The sequence below is a fragment of the Pleurodeles waltl genome, chromosome 3_1, assembly GCF_031143425.1.
Source record: "Pleurodeles waltl isolate 20211129_DDA chromosome 3_1, aPleWal1.hap1.20221129, whole genome shotgun sequence".
Lineage (NCBI taxonomy): Eukaryota > Metazoa > Chordata > Amphibia > Caudata > Salamandridae > Pleurodeles > Pleurodeles waltl.
Genome location: NC_090440.1, coordinates 1,956,769,750 through 1,956,788,029, shown reverse-complemented (window position 1 = coordinate 1,956,788,029; position 18,280 = coordinate 1,956,769,750). Strand labels below are relative to the sequence as shown.

The 18,280-nt window shown below is 47.0% G+C and overlaps 1 protein-coding gene and 1 long non-coding RNA gene across 5 annotated transcripts in view; one reads left to right on the top strand and one right to left on the bottom strand.

Moving 5' to 3' along the window:
* The window catches only part of LOC138283487 (uncharacterized), a 60,466-nt gene extending 42,447 nt beyond the window's left edge, over window positions 1-18,019 (bottom strand). The window contains exon 1 of the long non-coding RNA XR_011201269.1: window positions 17,941-18,019. This is a non-coding gene — a long non-coding RNA (uncharacterized lncRNA). The remainder of the gene's footprint in view (window positions 1-17,940) is intronic.
* ZSWIM7 (zinc finger SWIM-type containing 7) overlaps window positions 1-18,280 on the top strand; it is a 541,174-nt gene that overhangs the window by 454,601 nt on the left and 68,293 nt on the right. The window lies entirely within an intron of this gene.

Genomic DNA, 18,280 nt, shown 5'->3' with positions numbered 1-18,280 from the left:
CCCCGGTGCCCTACAAAACCCCCCTGGTCTGCCCTCCGAAGACGCGGGTACTTACCTGCAAGCAGACCGGAACCGGGGCACCCCCTTCTCTCCATTCTAGCCTATGTGTTTTGGGCACCACTTTGAACTCTGCACCTGACCGGCCCTGAGCTGCTGGTGTGGTGACTTTGGGGTTGCTCTGAACCCCCAACGGTGGGCTACCTTGGACCAAGAACTGAACCCTGTAAGTGTCCTACTTACCTGGTAAAACTAACCAAAACTTACCTCCCCCAGGAACTGTGAAAATTGCACTAAGTGTCCACCTTTAAAACAGCTATTTGGGAATAACTTGAAAAGTATACATGCAATTTTTATGATTTGAAGTTCCTAAAGTACTTACCTGCAATACCTTTCGAATGAGATATTACATGTAGAATTTGAACCTGTGGTTCTTAAAATAAACTAAGAAAAGATATTTTTCTATATAAAAACCTATTGGCTGGATTTGTCTCTGAGTGTGTGTACCTCATTTATTGTCTATGTGTATGTACAACAAATGCTTAACACTACTCCTTGGATAAGCCTACTGCTCGACCACACTACCACAAAATAGAGCATTAGTATTATCTATTTTTACCACTATTTTACCTCTAAGGGGAACCCTTGGACTCTGTGCATGCTATTCCTTACTTTGAAATAGCACATACAGAGCCAACTTCCTACAGGATCTCAGCTTCAGAAATGTCATTCTATTAATGGTAGTGTCTTGCAAGAAGTCAGCGTATGGCTTTCGTATTGAAATGGACCATGTTTTTCACCGCAAAAGTTAGTTGTTGAGCCTGATGGTCCCTAAGAAAGTGTACACTCATTTGTGAGGGGGTATCTTGGTTTGTGAAGTATCTGGACATCACATGGTGGGCTCTCTAGAATTCCAAGAGTGAATCCAAAAACTGACATGTTGGATATGGGATGAGGGCTCTGAGAAGTGACACTGTCAGAACCTCTTTCAGAGGGCCGTGGGGCACGCAGGGGCTGCTGTGCCCAACTATGGTGGTTGGAGCCTTTTACTCCTGATGTCCCATGGCTCGACCTACTAAGGTTTCTGCTCAACAGGGACAAATAGCCCTTCTGCATTTGACTCTGGGTGAGCAGTGTTAGCTGTGAACGAGCAGTCAAAGGCTCCCTTGGCGGGGAATTGTAGACACAGATTATTGAACATGACGCATAACTCAGAGTGCACTCAGTAATGTCAGTAAGTCACTGTCCAGTAAAATACGTTCTTTAAGATATAAAAATAAGTATTTTATTTCTAACTCTACACATTCAAAGAAATAATGACATTCCTAAGCAACAACACAATCCCCTTGATGCTGGGGCTCTCGTGTTTATCCAGCCCCTCCCTGTCACACCCTCATACAATGCAATGTGATCGGGTTATTTCCCATTCACTAGTGGCTGCATCCAGGGGTTGCTCACTTGTAGCCCTTACTTAAAAGTACCTTTTGACACTTTAGGAAATAGTCAATATGTGTCTGTGGTGCCGCAGCACCTTCAGCAGCGAGTCCCCCTGAAAGCCCTGTCTCAGGTCTTACCTGCTCCAGAAAAAACTACAGATGATGGACGGAATGCAGAGCAAATCAAACATTAACCCCCAGTCACAGATCTAGGTTTAATCCATCAGTTTTTTTGCTTGCCATGGCGTTCCAGTTTGGACCCAGCCATATGCAAATCAGTCTTGACCCTGTTCCCCGTGGGAGCAGTCCAGCCCGAACTGCCAGGTCCTCTCTGAACCAGAAACAAGCATCCTGAAACTCTGATCCTGTTTGGAGGAGTCAAGGCAGCTTGCAGTACACCTGTCAGCACTCTGCAGGCACAGGCTCTCACTCCTGGGCAGCGCTGCTGCTTCAACAGTGATTGGAGGTCCTCTGCTTCCCCTGTACATCTGGCCGCAGGTTCCAATGCTTGGAAGGCTTCAAGGTGCAGTAGTGCGCAGAACACAATGGTGGTCCGTTCTGTTCCGGCCCTTTCATTCCCTTATTTCTGCCTCTCATTGCAGCTTCCTCTGCCACTTGCCAGGATCAGCAAGCTGTTGCACTGAGCCTATTCAGCAGTCCAGGCCAATCAACAGGTACAAACTCCTGTCACTGCCCTTGCAGGGGAAATGCATCTTTTTCCATGTTCACCTCCACTTTTTTTGGACTGATGTTGTTGGCTTTTCACCTTTGAGAGTACACTGAGGCCAGCTAACCAGACCGCAGTGCCAGTGTTTAAACCTATACAAAAGTATGTTTAATTAGCTATCCCCATTTGGCAAGCACTGCCTTACTTGTATGTCCCTAGTGTATGGTACCCATGTACTGAGGGCATGTAAGGCAGTGTCCTCACAGGACTGCAGCACTGTTTGTGCCATCCTGCGTGTACAAAACGTCAAAGGTTCTTCAGCCTGCCACTGCAGGCAAAGGGACCACTTCCCTTACGTATATATGTCAGACTCCCCTAAGCAGTGGCAGGGAGCAATATATTCTTAAGTGAGACATACATTTTTATATGCCTTTTCAGCAACACTTCCAAATTGTCGTTTTGCTGAGGAAGGTTAGGAGCCCCATTGACTAAAACAGGGTTTAACTGTGTACACTTAAACGTCTCTAACTCCTGAATGGGACCACCTAACCAGGTCAAGTAAGGTATCAAATTATTGGAGTAATTAAACACGATCTGATGGTCAGATCAGATTTAAGGTCAACATTAATTTTACTCAACTTTCAGAAAGCTGCTACCGTGCACTCCAGCCAGTTCAGTGGCCTCACAAAGGCCATTCCACCTAGGTGGGTTTCTGACCCCCTTGGGAGACGTGTAAATGACTCCCAGGCCCGGGAACAAGGGCATTAGCCATGGAGCGAGGTGTGACCTCCTCCCCCAGGAGAGCTGCAAAGCGTGTTAGCCCAAAAGGCAAGCTTCAAAGGTGAAGCCGCCTTTGAAGGGCTGCTGGTAACAACACTCCTGAGAAGGATGCCTTTTGTTTCTGCAGACATCTAGGAGACAGGGCCAAGAGGGGGGAAACCAGTGTTGGAACCGGTTTTCCCATGGGCTTGTAGTCCACTGGTGCCACACCCTTATGGCGGGCTACCGTGCTCCTCACGACCAAGGAAATGGAGAAGCAACATGTACAATTGAGTACTCTAAACATTATGTAAATGTAAAGGAATTTGAAATTGGAGGCTAAAATTAAAGTTGGTATCCTCAGAATGATTTTTGTGACAATGCAAGTACATGAAACATAATATAATATGGATGATGAGTAGACACAATTGAGTTTAGAAAAACTCCAACCATCAAATTATTTGTGTATGTGTGTGTGTGTATATATATATATATATATATATATTTTTTTTTTTGTTTGTTTGTTTGTTTGTGAATTAAATAAAATATGTAATCATTTGTATGTTTGAATGCTTGTTTCAGTATTGTTTCGTTATTGTTTTGCAGTTCAAAATATTGAAAATGCTTAGGTCGGGGTCCCCAGCTTCCAGTAATCACTCAGTGTAGTTCTCCGGATTCCTGTAATGATTCACTGGAGATCCCCGGGTTCCAGTAATGGTGCAGAGCCCCATAGAAGGCAAAAAGTTAAGAAACAGTGGTCTAGGAGACTCATCGCATAATTTTAAGCTGTGTTCTAGACAAGCTGTAGGTCGATTCTACGATCTGCACCTTTGCTGTTTGTTTCATCATAAGCTCTCCATTGAACTCCTGCTCACGCCTTGTGCCGCTTTTGGCTGTGTTCTACGCTCTGCATGAAGCTTACTATCACCTTCTGTTCTTTGTTGACTACTATTACTGCAAGTCTGCGACTCAGTGCTTAATTTGTGAAACAGTAAGTGCCGGGGCCCAAAGTTTTGCTCAGAAGCCAGTGAATAGCGCTATTGAAGGTTTAGGGTACTGAATACCAAGGCTAATCAGTCTTGATTTCACCTCATGCTTCTTTAATCCACCACCAACACATTCCAACCCTTTAGCCCATTCTTTCAGGTTCTTTTTCATTCCTTCTTTATTTCGTTGTCACTATTTTTCTATCTTTCTCCCTTGGGTGTTTTCTTTCCTCTTTTGCTCTGGGTCAAAGTCTGATGAGGAATAAATAAGTGCCAGTGGGCCTCACCTGCAGCCACCTGCTTGAATTAAGCCCTGGCTGTGAGCTGCTCAGGTTTGAGCCTTGTGACTGAGTTGCTGTTGGTATTGACGGGTAGAGAGTTCCCCCTCTCTCCCTGTAGCTGTTTAACACGTTCATGTACATTTTACACAGAGGCAGCCCACGCACCTCCTGTACCTGCATGACTTCAATCAATCAAAAAATTTATTAAGCTCTACTCACCCGGAAGTGTCACAAGGCGCTGGGAGGTGGGGGGATGCCGTTTTACTGCTCAAAAAGCCATGTCTTTAGGTGCTTTCTGAAAGTCAGGAGGTCCTGGGTCTTGTGTAGGTTGTTGGGAGGGAGTTCCAGGTCTTGAGGGTGAGGTAGGAGAAGGATCTGCCTCCGGAGGTGGTGCGTTGGATGCGGGAGACTGTGGCGAGGACGAGGTGAGCGGAGGAGTCGAGTGGGTGCGTGGAAGTTCACTCGTTCGTTGAGGTAGGCTGGTCCAGTGTTGTGGAGGGATTTGTGGGCGTGGATGAGGATTTTGAAGACAATCCTTTTTCTGATGGGCAGCCAGTGAAGGATTCTGAGGTGAGCGGAGATGTTTGTGGCGTGGAAGGTTGAGGATGAGGCGTGCGGCTGCGTTCTGGATACGCTGGAGTTTCTCCTGAAGCTTGGCTGTGGTACCAGTGTAGAGGGCGTTTCCGTAGGCTAATCTGCTGCTGATGGGTGACGGTTTTTCTGGTTTCTATGGGAATCCATTTGAAGGTCTTCTGTAGCATGCGAAGGGTGTTGAAACAGGAGGATGATATGGTGTTGATTTGCTGGGCCATGGAGAGAGATGAGTCTAAGATGATGCCGAGGTTACGTGTGTGGGTGGAGGGTGTTGGGGGTGGTCCGAGGGCGATGGGCCTCCAGGAGTCGTCCTATACTGTCTTGTTGGGGCCTAAGATGATGATGATTTCTGTTTTGTTGGAGTTGAGTTTGAGGTAGCTTGCAGTCATCCATTTGGCGGTGTCGAGGAGTCCGATGTGGAGATTTGTCTTGCCGCTGGAAGGCTTCCTGGTGAGGGAGATGACGAGCTGGGTGTCGTCTGCGCACGAGATGATGGTGATTTTGTGGGGGTGGGGGATGTTGGCGAGCAGGGCCATGTAAATGTTGAACAGGTTAGGTCTGAGGGAGGACCCCGCAGATGATCTTGGTTGCTGGGGACTGGAAGGGAGGGAGGCAGACTTTCTGAGTTCTCTTGGCGAGGAAGGAGGTGAGCCAGTCTAGGGCTTTGTGCCGGATTCCTGCGTCGAAAAGGCGTGCGCAGAAGGTTTGGTGGCAAACAGTGTTGAAGGCTGCGGAGAGGTCCAGGAGGAGGAGTGCGACGTTCTCGCCCTTGTCGACTCTGGTCCTGATGTCGTCAGTGCAGGCGATGATGGCGGTCTCAGTGCTGTGGTTCTTGCGAAATCCAGACTGGGAGGCGTCGAGTGTGTTGTTTTCCTCTAGGAAGTGAGACAGTTGGGCGTTCACTATCTTCTCAGCGACCTTGGCGGGGAAGGGGAGAAGAGAGATTGGGCGGTAGTTGGTGAGGTCTTCCGGGTCTGCTTTGGGTTTTTTGAGGAGTGCGGTGACTTCGGTGTGCTTCCAAGTGTCTGGGAAGTTTGCGGCGTCGAAGGAGCTGTTGATTATGGCGCAGAGCTGGGAGGCGATGATTGGGCTGGCCTTGGTGAAGATGTGATGGGGGTAGGGGTCTGTGGGGGAGCCTGAGTGGATGGAGTTCGTTTTTTTTCGGTTTCTTTGTCGTTGGTAGGGGTCCAGGTGTGAAGTTGGTTGAGGTGGGGGGTGTTGTGTTGTTGGTCATGTCGGTGGTGTCAGTGGTGGTGATGGTGGGTGCGAGTGGTGTGAAACTGTTGTGTATGTCTAAGATTTTGAGGTGGAAGTAGTTGGAGAGGGAGTTGCAGAGGTTTTGTGTGTGAGGGGGGTCGATGGCGCAGGATTTGGGTTTGGTGAGCTCTTTGATGATGGTGAAGAGTTCCTTGCTGTTATGTGAGTTACTATCTATGCGTTCTTTGTAGTAAGTCCGTTTGGTGGTCCGGATGAGTTGGTGGTGTTTGTATATGGTAGTTTTAAGGGTGGAGAAGTTGTTCATGGAGGGCTCTTAGCGCCATGCTTTCTCAGTTTTGTGGCATTCACGCTTGGAGGCTTGGAGTTCAGTGGTGAACCAGGGGGCGGTCTTGATGTTGTGGGTGTTGTTGTTACTTTTCAGTGGGGCGAGGGAGTCTGCGCAGGTAGTTAGCCAGTGCGTGAGGTTGTGAGCAGCTATGTTGGGGTCGTTGGTGAAGGGGGGTGGAGTTTGTGTGAGCTTGGTGTTCAGGTGTTCAATGGGGATCTTGTCCCACATTCGGTAGGGTGTGGTGTGTTGTCGGTGGTGGGTGCGCGGTTTCGTGAAGGAGAAGTGTACGCAGAGGTGGTCGGTCCAGTGGAGTTCGGTGGTGTGTGTAAATGTGATGTGATGTGGTTGCTGGAGGTGAAGATTGCGTCCAGAGTGTGTCCTGCTGAGTGAGTGGATGCGGTGACCAGTTGTTTGAGTCCTAGGTTCGTGAGGTTTTCTAGCAGGGTTGTGGTTGTGGGTGTTTTCCAGGTGAAAGTTGAGGTCACCAAGGAGAATATAGTCTGTGGAGGTGAGGGCATGGGAGCTGATGGTGTCAGCGGTGGCGTCACAGAAAGGGAGGCGGGGCCAGGTGGGCGGTAAATGAGTGTTCCTCTGAGGGTGGTGTTGGCGTTTATGTGAATTAGGAAGTGTAGGTGTTCTGCGTTGTCTAGGGTGTCGGTGGTGATCTTGATGGTGCTTTTGTGTATGATGGCGATGCCTCCTCCTGGTTTGTTTATGCGGTCTCTGCGAGAGATTTTGTAGCCTTCTGGGACGGCTCTGGCTATGTCGGGTTCTGATGAGGGGTTCATCCAAGTTTCCGTGAGGAAGGCGATGTCAGGGGAGTGTGTTGTGATCAAGTTCCAGAGCTCGATGGCATTTTTGTGGACGGAGCGGGTGTTTAGGAGTATGCAGTTAAGGTGGTTGCGGGGGCTGTTGTAGTTGTGGTGTGTGTTGATGGTGTTGGTGTTTGTGTGAGTGCAGGAAAAACGGCATGAGTGGCATGTGAAAGGTCTGTGTGTGTGCTTGGGGTTGGCCTGTGTGCAGGCGGGTTGCTGGCCTGGGTTGAGGGCATGGAGTTCTGTGGAGGAGTAGTGCTGCTTTGGGGGGTCGGAGAGGCGTGGACCAGGGGGCTGGGCGCTGGGCGCAGTCCAGGTGCGGACGGGTGCAGATGGGGTTGCCTCTGGTGCGCCAGCGGCGCGGCCGCCTTGCGGCCGCCATTAAGAAAGGTAGGTAGGAGGGAGGAGCAGCTGGGAGGCGGGAGGTGGTGGCCAATGGGGATTCAAGGGGGCGGGGCTGCACCGGCAGGGGCAGGAAAAAATGGAAAGAGAACTGGGCAGCAAACACAGTGGCAAAAACGAAGTGGGGCAGAAAAAGGGCACAAATACAGTTAAAAACACAGCAGAGAACAGAATTCGATTAGAAAAAAAACGAAATACAATTGTAGAACAGGCTTAGATACTCCTACCACTGGCACCGGGGATGAGGCGGCAAAGGCGGGGTCAGGGACACGAGGGCAGAATGGGGGAATCTGCTCGTCGTGAAGAGTCGTGCCTGGCCTAAGGGCAGGTCAGGGGTCACTTGCGTTTGTGTGTCCTGCAGACCGCTAATCTCACCCCCGTGGTTATCGGCTTTCTATGAGTTCTACTTGATGTTCCCTCTGAACCCCTTTGCCTATACATCTCAGGTTACTCCAGGCATTGCACAGTGACACCCTCCCTCACCTACTGCCTTCCACCGCCAGTGCCTTAAATTAGCTGTCTAGCTCTGTCTGTCGCAAAGTTAGTGTACTTTTAATCCTTGGGGTAGAAGGGCTGTCTTGAACATTCGGGACCTGGACTGATCTGTCCTGTCAGAGGCAACACCTGCCACAGGCCATACACACCTATTGTGTTCAGGTATGGCCAAATGTATTTTCTGGTCAAAGGGAACAGCAAGTCCAAAAGAGGGGGAAAAAATGGGTGAAGTTAGAGAAGGCGTTTCAGAGGCTTATGCAGACACGTCTGTAAGTACACATTGCACAGGTGCACACTTTGTAATTCGCAGTGTTGTGGATGTTCAGACTGGAGAAAGACACTGAAAGCGAGGGTCCTGTCAGGTCACTGAATACAATCATAATAGCGCTTCAGACCGCACGCCTGCGCGCTGGGCGTTACCAATATCCAATTTGATGGCATTCAATTTATCGACCTTTGGAAGGATTGAAGAGTCAGCCTTGCTGGCAATCAAACGCGTACCTGTCAGTCACGCATGTTTCAGTGTTAACATTCAGCACTTTGAACCATCCTGAGTGCATGCGCGCCCTTCATTCTGAAGTTCAGGACATACTATAAGGGGGGCCTAGTGGGCAGGAGCCGGTGCCGAACTGCAGATAAACGCAGATTAGAGTTTGAACCCTGCTTTATCCATCCCGTTCATACACGCAAGGTGTTTTGGGGTGCTTTAAAAAAAAAAATGCGCGCATGATGCCCCCTACATACCATACGCACCATCGCAAGCCGAGGACATGCGCCATTTTTCTGATCTGGGCCCAGCCCTTTGGGACCTGCCTTGTCTTCGCTGGTCTGGAAACGGCTCAACATAGCAATGTGTGACTAGCTTGAACACAACGTGGAACCCTAATGCGATTATGAGGTCTGCAGGGCAGAGATTCCCAATTATCCGGTACACCTGCGTGACTTTTATTAATCACTTGTACTGCTGTGGCGAATTGCCTGCTTATAATCTCTTAGCCGCTGGGACACAGCAGATAAATCAATCAAGAGAGTGCAGCAGCTTTTATCCGCCGGCTAGAAAGGGACTGGGGACTGTGGAAAAACAGGGAAGAAGGGAAGGCAACCTGTGGAGCGTGAGAGAGACGTTTTTGGGAGCAACAAGATGGCTCATATATACCAGCAAAGGAACAAAGTCAATCGAAGCAAACATTCATTTTTCACCTATGCATTGAAAACCAAGGAATCTGTCCTATTCACACAGAGAATGAAACAAATCTAGTCAAGCAGACCATTATGTTAGGAAAAATTAATTTCAACGATTGAGCCGTGGTGAGGGCATGTAAAGAGCTCAGAGGGACTGATCATCCGTGCACGAGGGCAGTGAGAGTGAATAATGAGTACAAAGTGCAGATGAATTGACGCAACCTAAAATATGATAGGGCGTACTGCTCTGCCAGAGGCAGATAGGGACTGTCTGTGGGATAACAGAGCGATGCTACAAGTAAATAAAGGGTAGAGATGAGGCACTATGAAACCATGCAGACGCTTGGAAGTGATTACGTGCCAGTCTGAAGCAAAGGTTATGGAGCTTTGTTCTCCAGGATCCTCCTTGGATTTCCATTTTTACTTGGCCAAATTCTTTAAATCTATGTTTTTTAGCCTGACAAATACCTAACTCGAGAACACTGGCATAGTGCCAGCCTACTACACCGTCTGTGATGCCCTGTAACCAACTGGCACACAAGGATTCGCATTTTGCTGCAGCAGTGGACTTAAGAAGTGGAGCAGGGTTCATATGAGCTGTGTTCTATGACACACCCACTTGTTTGGAAAGTTGTATGATTTTCATGGTAGGAAAAATCACTTAAATACAGCCTAAGAAAAAACAAATTGTAATGTGATAGTCCAAGTGGAAGGGTGGGCCACGTCATGATGCCTTCCCGGCTACCCCGTTTAGTCCTTTGTCTTTGGTTGAGCGAATCAGACCCAGATCCTTTATAGCTTGCACAAAATTCCACCTGTACATGTTTTCTTGTGGGACATATTGCCTTCTCTGACTTAGAACTTCCTCTGCTTATTGCCTTCTTTCGGATGATTCCTAGGCTCATGCTGACACAGCATCCCAGGTTAAAGAACTGATTGTCCTCTTGCTCACAGGTTCGAAAAACTGGTCATCACTGGCAACGGAGTTTGATACCTAAGCAGCTGATGAGCATGCGGTCTTTCAGTTTGGGAAAGGCCACCTAAGAATGTGTCAGTCATTGGAGATGAGCCTAAAGAACCTAATGTGGAGTAATTTTTTAGGGTGACATTATTTTACATATGAATGAATGCTCCCATGGTGTGACTGGGCACCTTCAACTCCAGTTAAAAAAATCTTCCAGCTTCATGCACAGTGGTACCCTCAAGTAGGCCACAACACTTTTTCTGCAGTTATGTGCTTCATTTAAGGGTGTTCGTCTATTTGTGCCCTTTTTCAATTTTGCATTGAGCCTGGCTATTTTTTTACCAGCAGTGATCCTCTTGCAATCCCTTACTTCCTTTGGCAAGATGGACCACCAAAATTCCTACCTCTGCCTTTGAGAGACAGACGCTGAGGCAGTCGAGAAGTGCAGATCTGAGCTATTAATGAAAACGCGTCAGTGTTTATGGGAAGTTCTGCCCTGCATTATTAAGACACAGCTGCTCGGGAATGGCTCTGGGGTTATTTGTGTGCAGGTAGTTCAAGCTAAACTCTTTGTATTTTACTTGTAGATCAAAAAATGGTAGTGGTGCTCTCTGTACATAGGCTCATGCTTTTAGCACAAACCACTGATGAGATCCTAACTGTACAAAGCCAGCCAGGAATAGCTAGCTCTTACTTTGATATACCATAAATAACCCTTTCCCAGGCACACCCCAACTTGAGCTCTTATTTTCGAATTGAGAGACACGCTGTTTTATAGTTTCAATAGGGCCTCACCAAAATTTTGCTTAAGTAATGACAACTGAAACAAATGCATGCAATTCCTTAATACCAGCTAATTTTCTGAAGATTCGGTATTGTATTTTCTGTCAAGTATATTGTACTTTGCAAAAAATACAGATTGCTTTTGATCCACACTACTTTGGTTTGCTCACAACATGACATTACACCACAAACCTCTTCGAAAGAATATTAGAATTGTAGTGAAATAAAATACCCCTATTGACCTTCGCTTGCGTACTGTCTGTTATTTCCAGCAGTGAGTGCATATGAATGATATACCTTTATTGTGTGAGCCGTAGTAGGTGTGTTTGAACTGTGATGGAGCTGGTGGTCGCCATCAGTGGAATAACGCTTACTAAACATTTCCACGCAGATGCACCTAGCGCGAGTCTTGCATTTTTTTTAGGAAGCGCCTCCAAAGAAACTGGAGCACAGCCGCTCACAGGAGAAAGCGCTTCCTTGTTGAAGGCGCTATATTGATTTATTGCGTGCGTCCTGTGTGACACGGGTGTTACAGCTTGCTGTCCAGGTTTTGTGCTTGAGAGCATTCTGCCAAGCCACAGGTCTCTTTCACCTGTGCCTTCCTTGCTCTGTTGGAATCCAGTTGCCGAGCTCTCTGCTTGGGTTGTGCCAGTGCTCCCCACACGCCCCCTTTATTGTGCTGAGGTCTTAGACAACGTAGATAAGCAAACACGGCACTGATATGTGACCGCAAGTGTAAGCGTGCTGAATAGAGTGGTCGCTGTTGCTGGTGATTGTGGAAAGCGCTGCTACTGAAACAGAGAGAAAGTGAAAATGAGGCACAGTCCAAAGGCAACCTATTCACACATAGTTACTCATTAAACGTTGCTCTCTAACCCGTCCTTTGAGGAGCACCAAACTCTCAACGCCCAGAGACTGCCTGGGTGGTGGTAGTAGGCCATTCCAGATGTTTCTAACATAATTTAGTAGTCTGAGTTTGGTGCGGAAGGTTGCATATACCTGGCCACCTTGCAAGAAGAACCCCAGGTGCCGATCACCGTACCTGTTTGCTCGGCTGAGGTCTAATTGTTAGAGCTCGCCACCTCGTGTTGTGCGCGCGGCAGCCTTACGTCAAGTATGGGTGCCTTTCTCCCGTGTCTCCTGGCTTCATCCAGTATATCTGAGTGCCTGTTAAACGTGCCCTCTTTGCATCTGCTCTCTCTCTCTGCAACTGCTCCTAGCAGGTACTCTGCGCATCTCACAGATTGTAATAACTGACACAGTGCCACCTGTCAAATAAAACGAGATATGGATAATGTTAGAAATGGGGTCTTTGGTTGACAGTCAGGTTACCCCCTGTTCAAGCAAGGACCCTCACTCTAGTCCGGGTAAAAGAGAATCACCCTCAGCTAACCCCTGCTTACTCCCTTGGTAGCTTGGCAGAGCAGTAGGCTTAACTTCAGAGTGCTAGGTGTAAAATATTTGTACCAACACACACAGTAACTTAATGAAAACACTACAAAATGACACAACACCAGTTTAGAAAAAAATAGGAAATATTTATCTAAACAAAACATGACCAAAACGACAAAAATCCACCATACAAAAGTCAAGTTATCAATAAAAATGCAAAAAGAGTCTTTAAGTAGTTTTAAACACACACTAGCGCTGCTAGAGTGAAAATTTACCTGGTGCGCGTCAAAAATAACCCTGCACGGGCGGGTGTGCGTCAAAAATAACTCCGCACGACGGTACATGAATCGAAAATCCAGCCGCACGATGATCCGAAAATACCGCAGCGCAGGTCGTGATCTCCCAGCCTCCGTCAGCGATGCTGTGCGTCGTTTCTCCTGCTCAGTGTGTAGATTCTTTGGTTGCGTTTCCTGCAAGCGTCGTTTCTCAGCTGCGGAGCCGGCGGCGCGTCATTTTTTCAGCCGCAGATCGGATTTGTGTCAATCTTTTCCCCACACGGCGCTCTGTGCGTGGATTTTCTTGTCTTTAGGCTGCCAGCTTCTCCTTTCAGGGTCCCAGGAACTGGATGGGCACCACAGGGCAGAGTAGGAGTCTCTCCAGAGACTCCAGGTGCTGGCAGAGAGAAGTCTTTGCTGTCCCTGAGACTTCAAACGACAGGAGGCAAGCTCTAGATCAAGCCCTTGGAGATTTCTTCTCAAGATGGAAGGCACACAAAGTCGAGTCTTTGCCCTCTTACTCTGGCAGAAGCAGCAACTGTTGGATAGCTCCACAAAGCACAGTCACAGGCAGGGCAGCTCTTCTTCCTCAGCTATTCAGCTCTTCTCCAGGCAGAGGTTCCTCTTGGTTCCAGAAGTGTTTCTAAAGTCTGTGGTGCCCTTCTTATACCCATTTTCTCCTTTGAAGTAGGCTTACTTCAAAGTAAAGTATCTTTTGAATGTGAAATCCTGCCTTGCCCAGGCCAGGCCCCAGACACTCACCAGGGGGTTGGAGACTGCATTGTGTGAGGGCAAGCACAGCCCTTTCAGGTGTGAGTGACCACTCCTCTCCTCCCTCCTAGCACAGATGGCTCATCAGGATATGCAGGCTACACCCCAGCTCCCTTTGTGTCATTGTCTAGTGTGAGGTGCAACCAGCCCAACTGTCAAACTGACCCAGACAGGGAATCCACAATCAGGCAGAGTCACAGAAATGGTATAAGCAAGAAAATGCTCACTTTCTAAAAGTGGCATTTTCAAACACACAATCTTAAAATCAACTTTACTAAAAGATGTATTTTTAAATTGTGAGCTCAGAGACCCCAAACTCCACATGTCCATCCGCTCCCAAAGGGAATCTACACTTTAATCAGATTTAAAGGTAGCCCCCATGTTAACCTATGAGAGGGACAGGCCTTGCAACAGTGAAAAACGAATTTAGCAATATTTCACTGTCAGGACATATAAAACACATTACTATATGTCCTACCTTAACCATACACTGCACCCCGCCCTTGGGGCTACCTAGGGCCTACCTAGGGGTGTCTGACATGTATGAAAAGGGAAGGTTTAGGCCTGGCAAGTGGGTACACTTGCCAAGTCGAATTTACAGTTAAAACTGCACCCACAGACACTGCAGTGGCAGGTCTGAGACATGATTACAGAGCTACTTATGTGGGTGGCACAACCAGTGCTGCAGGCCCACTAGTAGCATTTGATTTACAGGCCCTGGGCACCTCTAGTGCACTGTACTAGGGACTTACTAATAAATCAAATATGCCAATCATGGATAAGCCAATTACATACACATTTTGTAAAGGAGCCCTTGCACTTTAGCACTGGTTAGCAGGGGTAAAGTGCCCAGAGTAACAAAAACAGTAAAATCAGAGTGCAGCACACATCAACAACCTGGGGAACAGAGGCAGAAAGTTAAGGGAGACCACACCAAGGATGAAAAGTCTAACAGATAGAAATATGCATCCAGGGGGAGGCAATGCCCAGTGAGCAACACACATACAGAACCCAAGACTAGAACTGGTTGGGGGCATTTCCTTATGCGGTGACACATCGTTCCATATAGCCAGGTCCCAGCGTTGGGCGAACCTGTGGTCCGATCGGTGATCATTCTTAGCTTGTGAGTAGGGCAGAGGAACATCAGGGTTTGTCCTGTTGCGGTTCTTAGATTTCCAGTCAAGAGACGCTGCCCTTTATGGATGGAACCAGCAATGGTGATGACTCCCCTAGTGAACAGTTGGTGATTGGATAGGCGGTTTTGCCCCTGTTGGCCTTGGTGACACCAAAACTGCACTCATCTGCATATAGTTGGTATCTTTCCTCAGATATTTTTCCATCCATTTTTGGCCATCATTAAGTGTGCGCTCGCATAAGCATTAATGAACACATGACTGGTAGCATAGTGGAAAAACAGTTAGTGTCCCTGGAGGCAGAGAGGGTGGTGCCTCAGTGCACTGATCAGGGCCCCTCCAGTACAGCACCGGTTCCAGACTGCTCGACACACAATCGGTGCATTCTTCCTGCGTTCCCTCTGTTTCCTCCGAGCAAGCAGACCCCACAGAGGGAACAATATGTGGGAAAGGAAGCGCTAAGCTGAAGCTTGACGTTCTCAGCGTTGGGGTGGTGGCGGGAAGCTCCTCGGCAGCATCGAGAAGAAACAAACAAACGCACAGCTGCTTCTTTGCGCACTCGGCCGCGGGGCCGTGAATAGATGCTGGCTCCAGTTGACAGGACTGCGATGGCGGGGTCACAGCGGGGAGACCTCTGTGAGGTTTATTTATAGGGACATTTTCATGGGTCCCAGGCGGCTTAGGTACGCCTAAGGTTTCGGGCCTGGGGATTTACACTGACAACAAACACTGGATAAGTCTGGGAGATGCATGAGGAGGTGACGCAAGATGACGAATTCGTTCTTCATCTTAAAAAAAAAAGAGCACGTGACCATGGAGGCGATTGATTAGGATGCTCGCGCGGGGAACGTGCCTTGGAATGTTCCATCAGTGGGTGGTATCACGGATGGGTGTGTGCAGGGGCTTGGAGGCGAAATGCACCATTGAATTGTTGTTCCCAGTCATTTGAGCGGTTCTTCATGCCCTCTTACATTTTGCTCATTTGAACAGCATCTTTAAAAGACTTGTCTGTCAGGGGATTGCCTCTAAGTCACTAATATGGCCTCCTAGGTGTATACACCTTGACAAGGTTGCTTTATTTTCCTAACTGTAAAAAAGCTTCAATCATCCTCTCATGAGAAAACGCATTACTCTAAACTGAAACATGTAATATCTGGACTGTTAGAATACGTGCCGTTTTATCTGTGTTAAGTGGGAATTATGTCCTCCCTTTGCCATAAAAATAGGTTGTGCTCAATTTTGTTCTAAGTCAGTTTTGAATTCAGGATTTCATCTTGTCTCGTTTATTTTGGTTGTTCCTTCCAATAGGTAATACAATCCATTCTCCCGCCATGGCATCGCGCAGGAGCAAGAATAAATATACTCACACTATTCATATACAAAATTGATCTTTCTACTTGGGAAGCTCAAAATAAACCCCAGTAGATTACCACATTTGGGTCAAAATGATCACACATCTTGTTTTACGTTTAATTATCCATAAAAGAATAATACGCATAATTAGGTGCAACATTCACAGTCATTTAGTTCCTCAGAAGTATCCACCTCATTAAATGCTGCTGGATTATTTTTCATAACGTCTGAATGTTAGTGTATTTATTTCTTAAGTGTCGCAATCAGAAATAGGGTGTCAACACAAACTTAGCAAAATGTGTTCCACGGCGGCATGCTGCTGAATGGGGACACTTGATCACTTGTTGAAAGCAAGTCAGTGGCTGAATGTATGAGTGGATGATTAAATGGTAAACACATGGAGTCTACAAGTCATAGTTTGAGTCTGGTGTTTGCGTGGTCGGCCATGTGCTCATTAGTGCCTCTGAGAGCTACTTTTATAGAGCATTCTTCAACTCAATACTTTTATATTCTTGTTGGAGAGTGGGGGCAGTTCTGCTTTCCAGAAGAGTGAGGTACAACAGTAGGGAGTTGAAGAAGCATCTGCTTTGGGAATTGGTATAAAGGGGCCTCTTGAGATGGTGATGCTTTAGAGGTTTAGAAGTCAAAAGGGATGACTTGCATGTCATATCCACGGAAGGACAAAATCATGGACAGAATCAGGTTACAATAGGGTTTTTATGTGGACCATGAGTCAGCCAGCTTAGTGACTGTAGATAAACCGGTGCTCAGAATTGTTGGGTGGATGGACAGGATGCAGGTGACAAAGTTTAACACTTTCTCAAGGGGCGGTAATAAGTCACAGGGGAAGACAAAGAGGAAGCTGATGCAGTAGTATACCTTGAAGAATACTAGAGAATCGATGAGCTTTTAGATGACGTGGAAGGTGAGGTGAAAGGCTGATCTTACATATGTTTAGTAGGTGGTATCCGCAAAAGAGTGGTTATTTAAGCGATGATCTTTAAATCAGATGTAATGGCATTAAAACATGTAATTATGATTTGTTGAGCAACTACTTCCTACTTCACTAGGAGCACCTGTATTATTACAGGCAGCAACAACAACATCAATTTTTACTTATGTCAGAGTCATTCAGAGGCTTCCGTTGGCAACCTTCAAATATCTGTTAGATTGCATTCATTTGCAGCCCTGCGTACCAATAGGGTTGTATTTATCTGACGTCTTAATATTGCATGAGCAGAGAACAGACTGACTCGTACTTCTCTGTTGACATACACTGTGATCAAAAATAGTTTGCTTTCCCTTACAACTCTTCATCCTACACTTGGGAGGCTCTATTTTCTTTGCTAAATACTTCTTGAAAATCCCTTCATCCTCATGCACCCCTTAACATTGGCATTATCGGGCCCCTAGGAGTGATTTATCAGTCATGTCAGTCTAATAGTTACAGTCAAATAGTCCAGCCCAGCGGAAGGAGAAAGAAACAATAGAAAGCAGAGGCCCTCAGTTACTTTCAAAGTAATCCTTCCTTGTTTTGATTCAGTCCAAATTTGCTAGCTCTGAGTCTGTTCCTTCAGACCAGGATTTCTTTCTCAAAATTCAAACAATGATTCTTGGAAATTGCCTACTCAGTACAGGCCTTTTATAGAGGAATTCCTGAGCTTTATTATATAAATTATATGCCGGCTACGTGGCGCGGGTTACATATTGAAATTCCTTTAATCTGTTTCACATCTCGGTCCGATGCTTTTGCCTGGTGATGCACAAGACAGCTTGTCGGTAATGTCTCTGTTTTGTGAAGGGCACAGTATGACTTCCTCGCAGAGGTGGCTCTTTGTGGCAGACACCCATTACACCACTATTACAGGTCAGAATAAGCTTAGCAAAATACTGTTCTAGCTCTTAGTATACCCACACCCAAATGAGACCCACACCCAAATGAGTCCGAGCCAATCAGAAACCCAGCTGGTAGAATTCTGTTGTCGGTGGATCCAACTGCTCATGAACACCAGCCCTTGCTTAACGCCTTGTTGCACAGTACTACCAGGACATATTACATAGATGCCTTCTTGTTGAGATGGTGTCAGAAGGACAACAACTGCTCCTTACCTCTTTGTTTCAGCAATGGGAAAGTCATGAATGCTTCATGCTAGCATGCTGCTCATCAGGGTGCGTTGCTCAGCTCTTCTAGAGTGCAGGAAAGTCCTAGTCCCACAGGATAGTGACTTGTCCCAAGCGTATGCGAGACCCACAAATGAACCTTCTAACGACTGAGTCTTAGAAAAAGAAGGGATTATTTACAAAAGAAAGCAACCCAAAAATGATAGCACGAACTTGGAACAATCACAATGTCAACATGCTTGTGTTTCCGTTTGCTTTCCTTGTGCCTGAGAGAAAATGTTCCTCTAAAATGTTTAGTCACCACCCAAAATATTTAGAACTGCTGCGC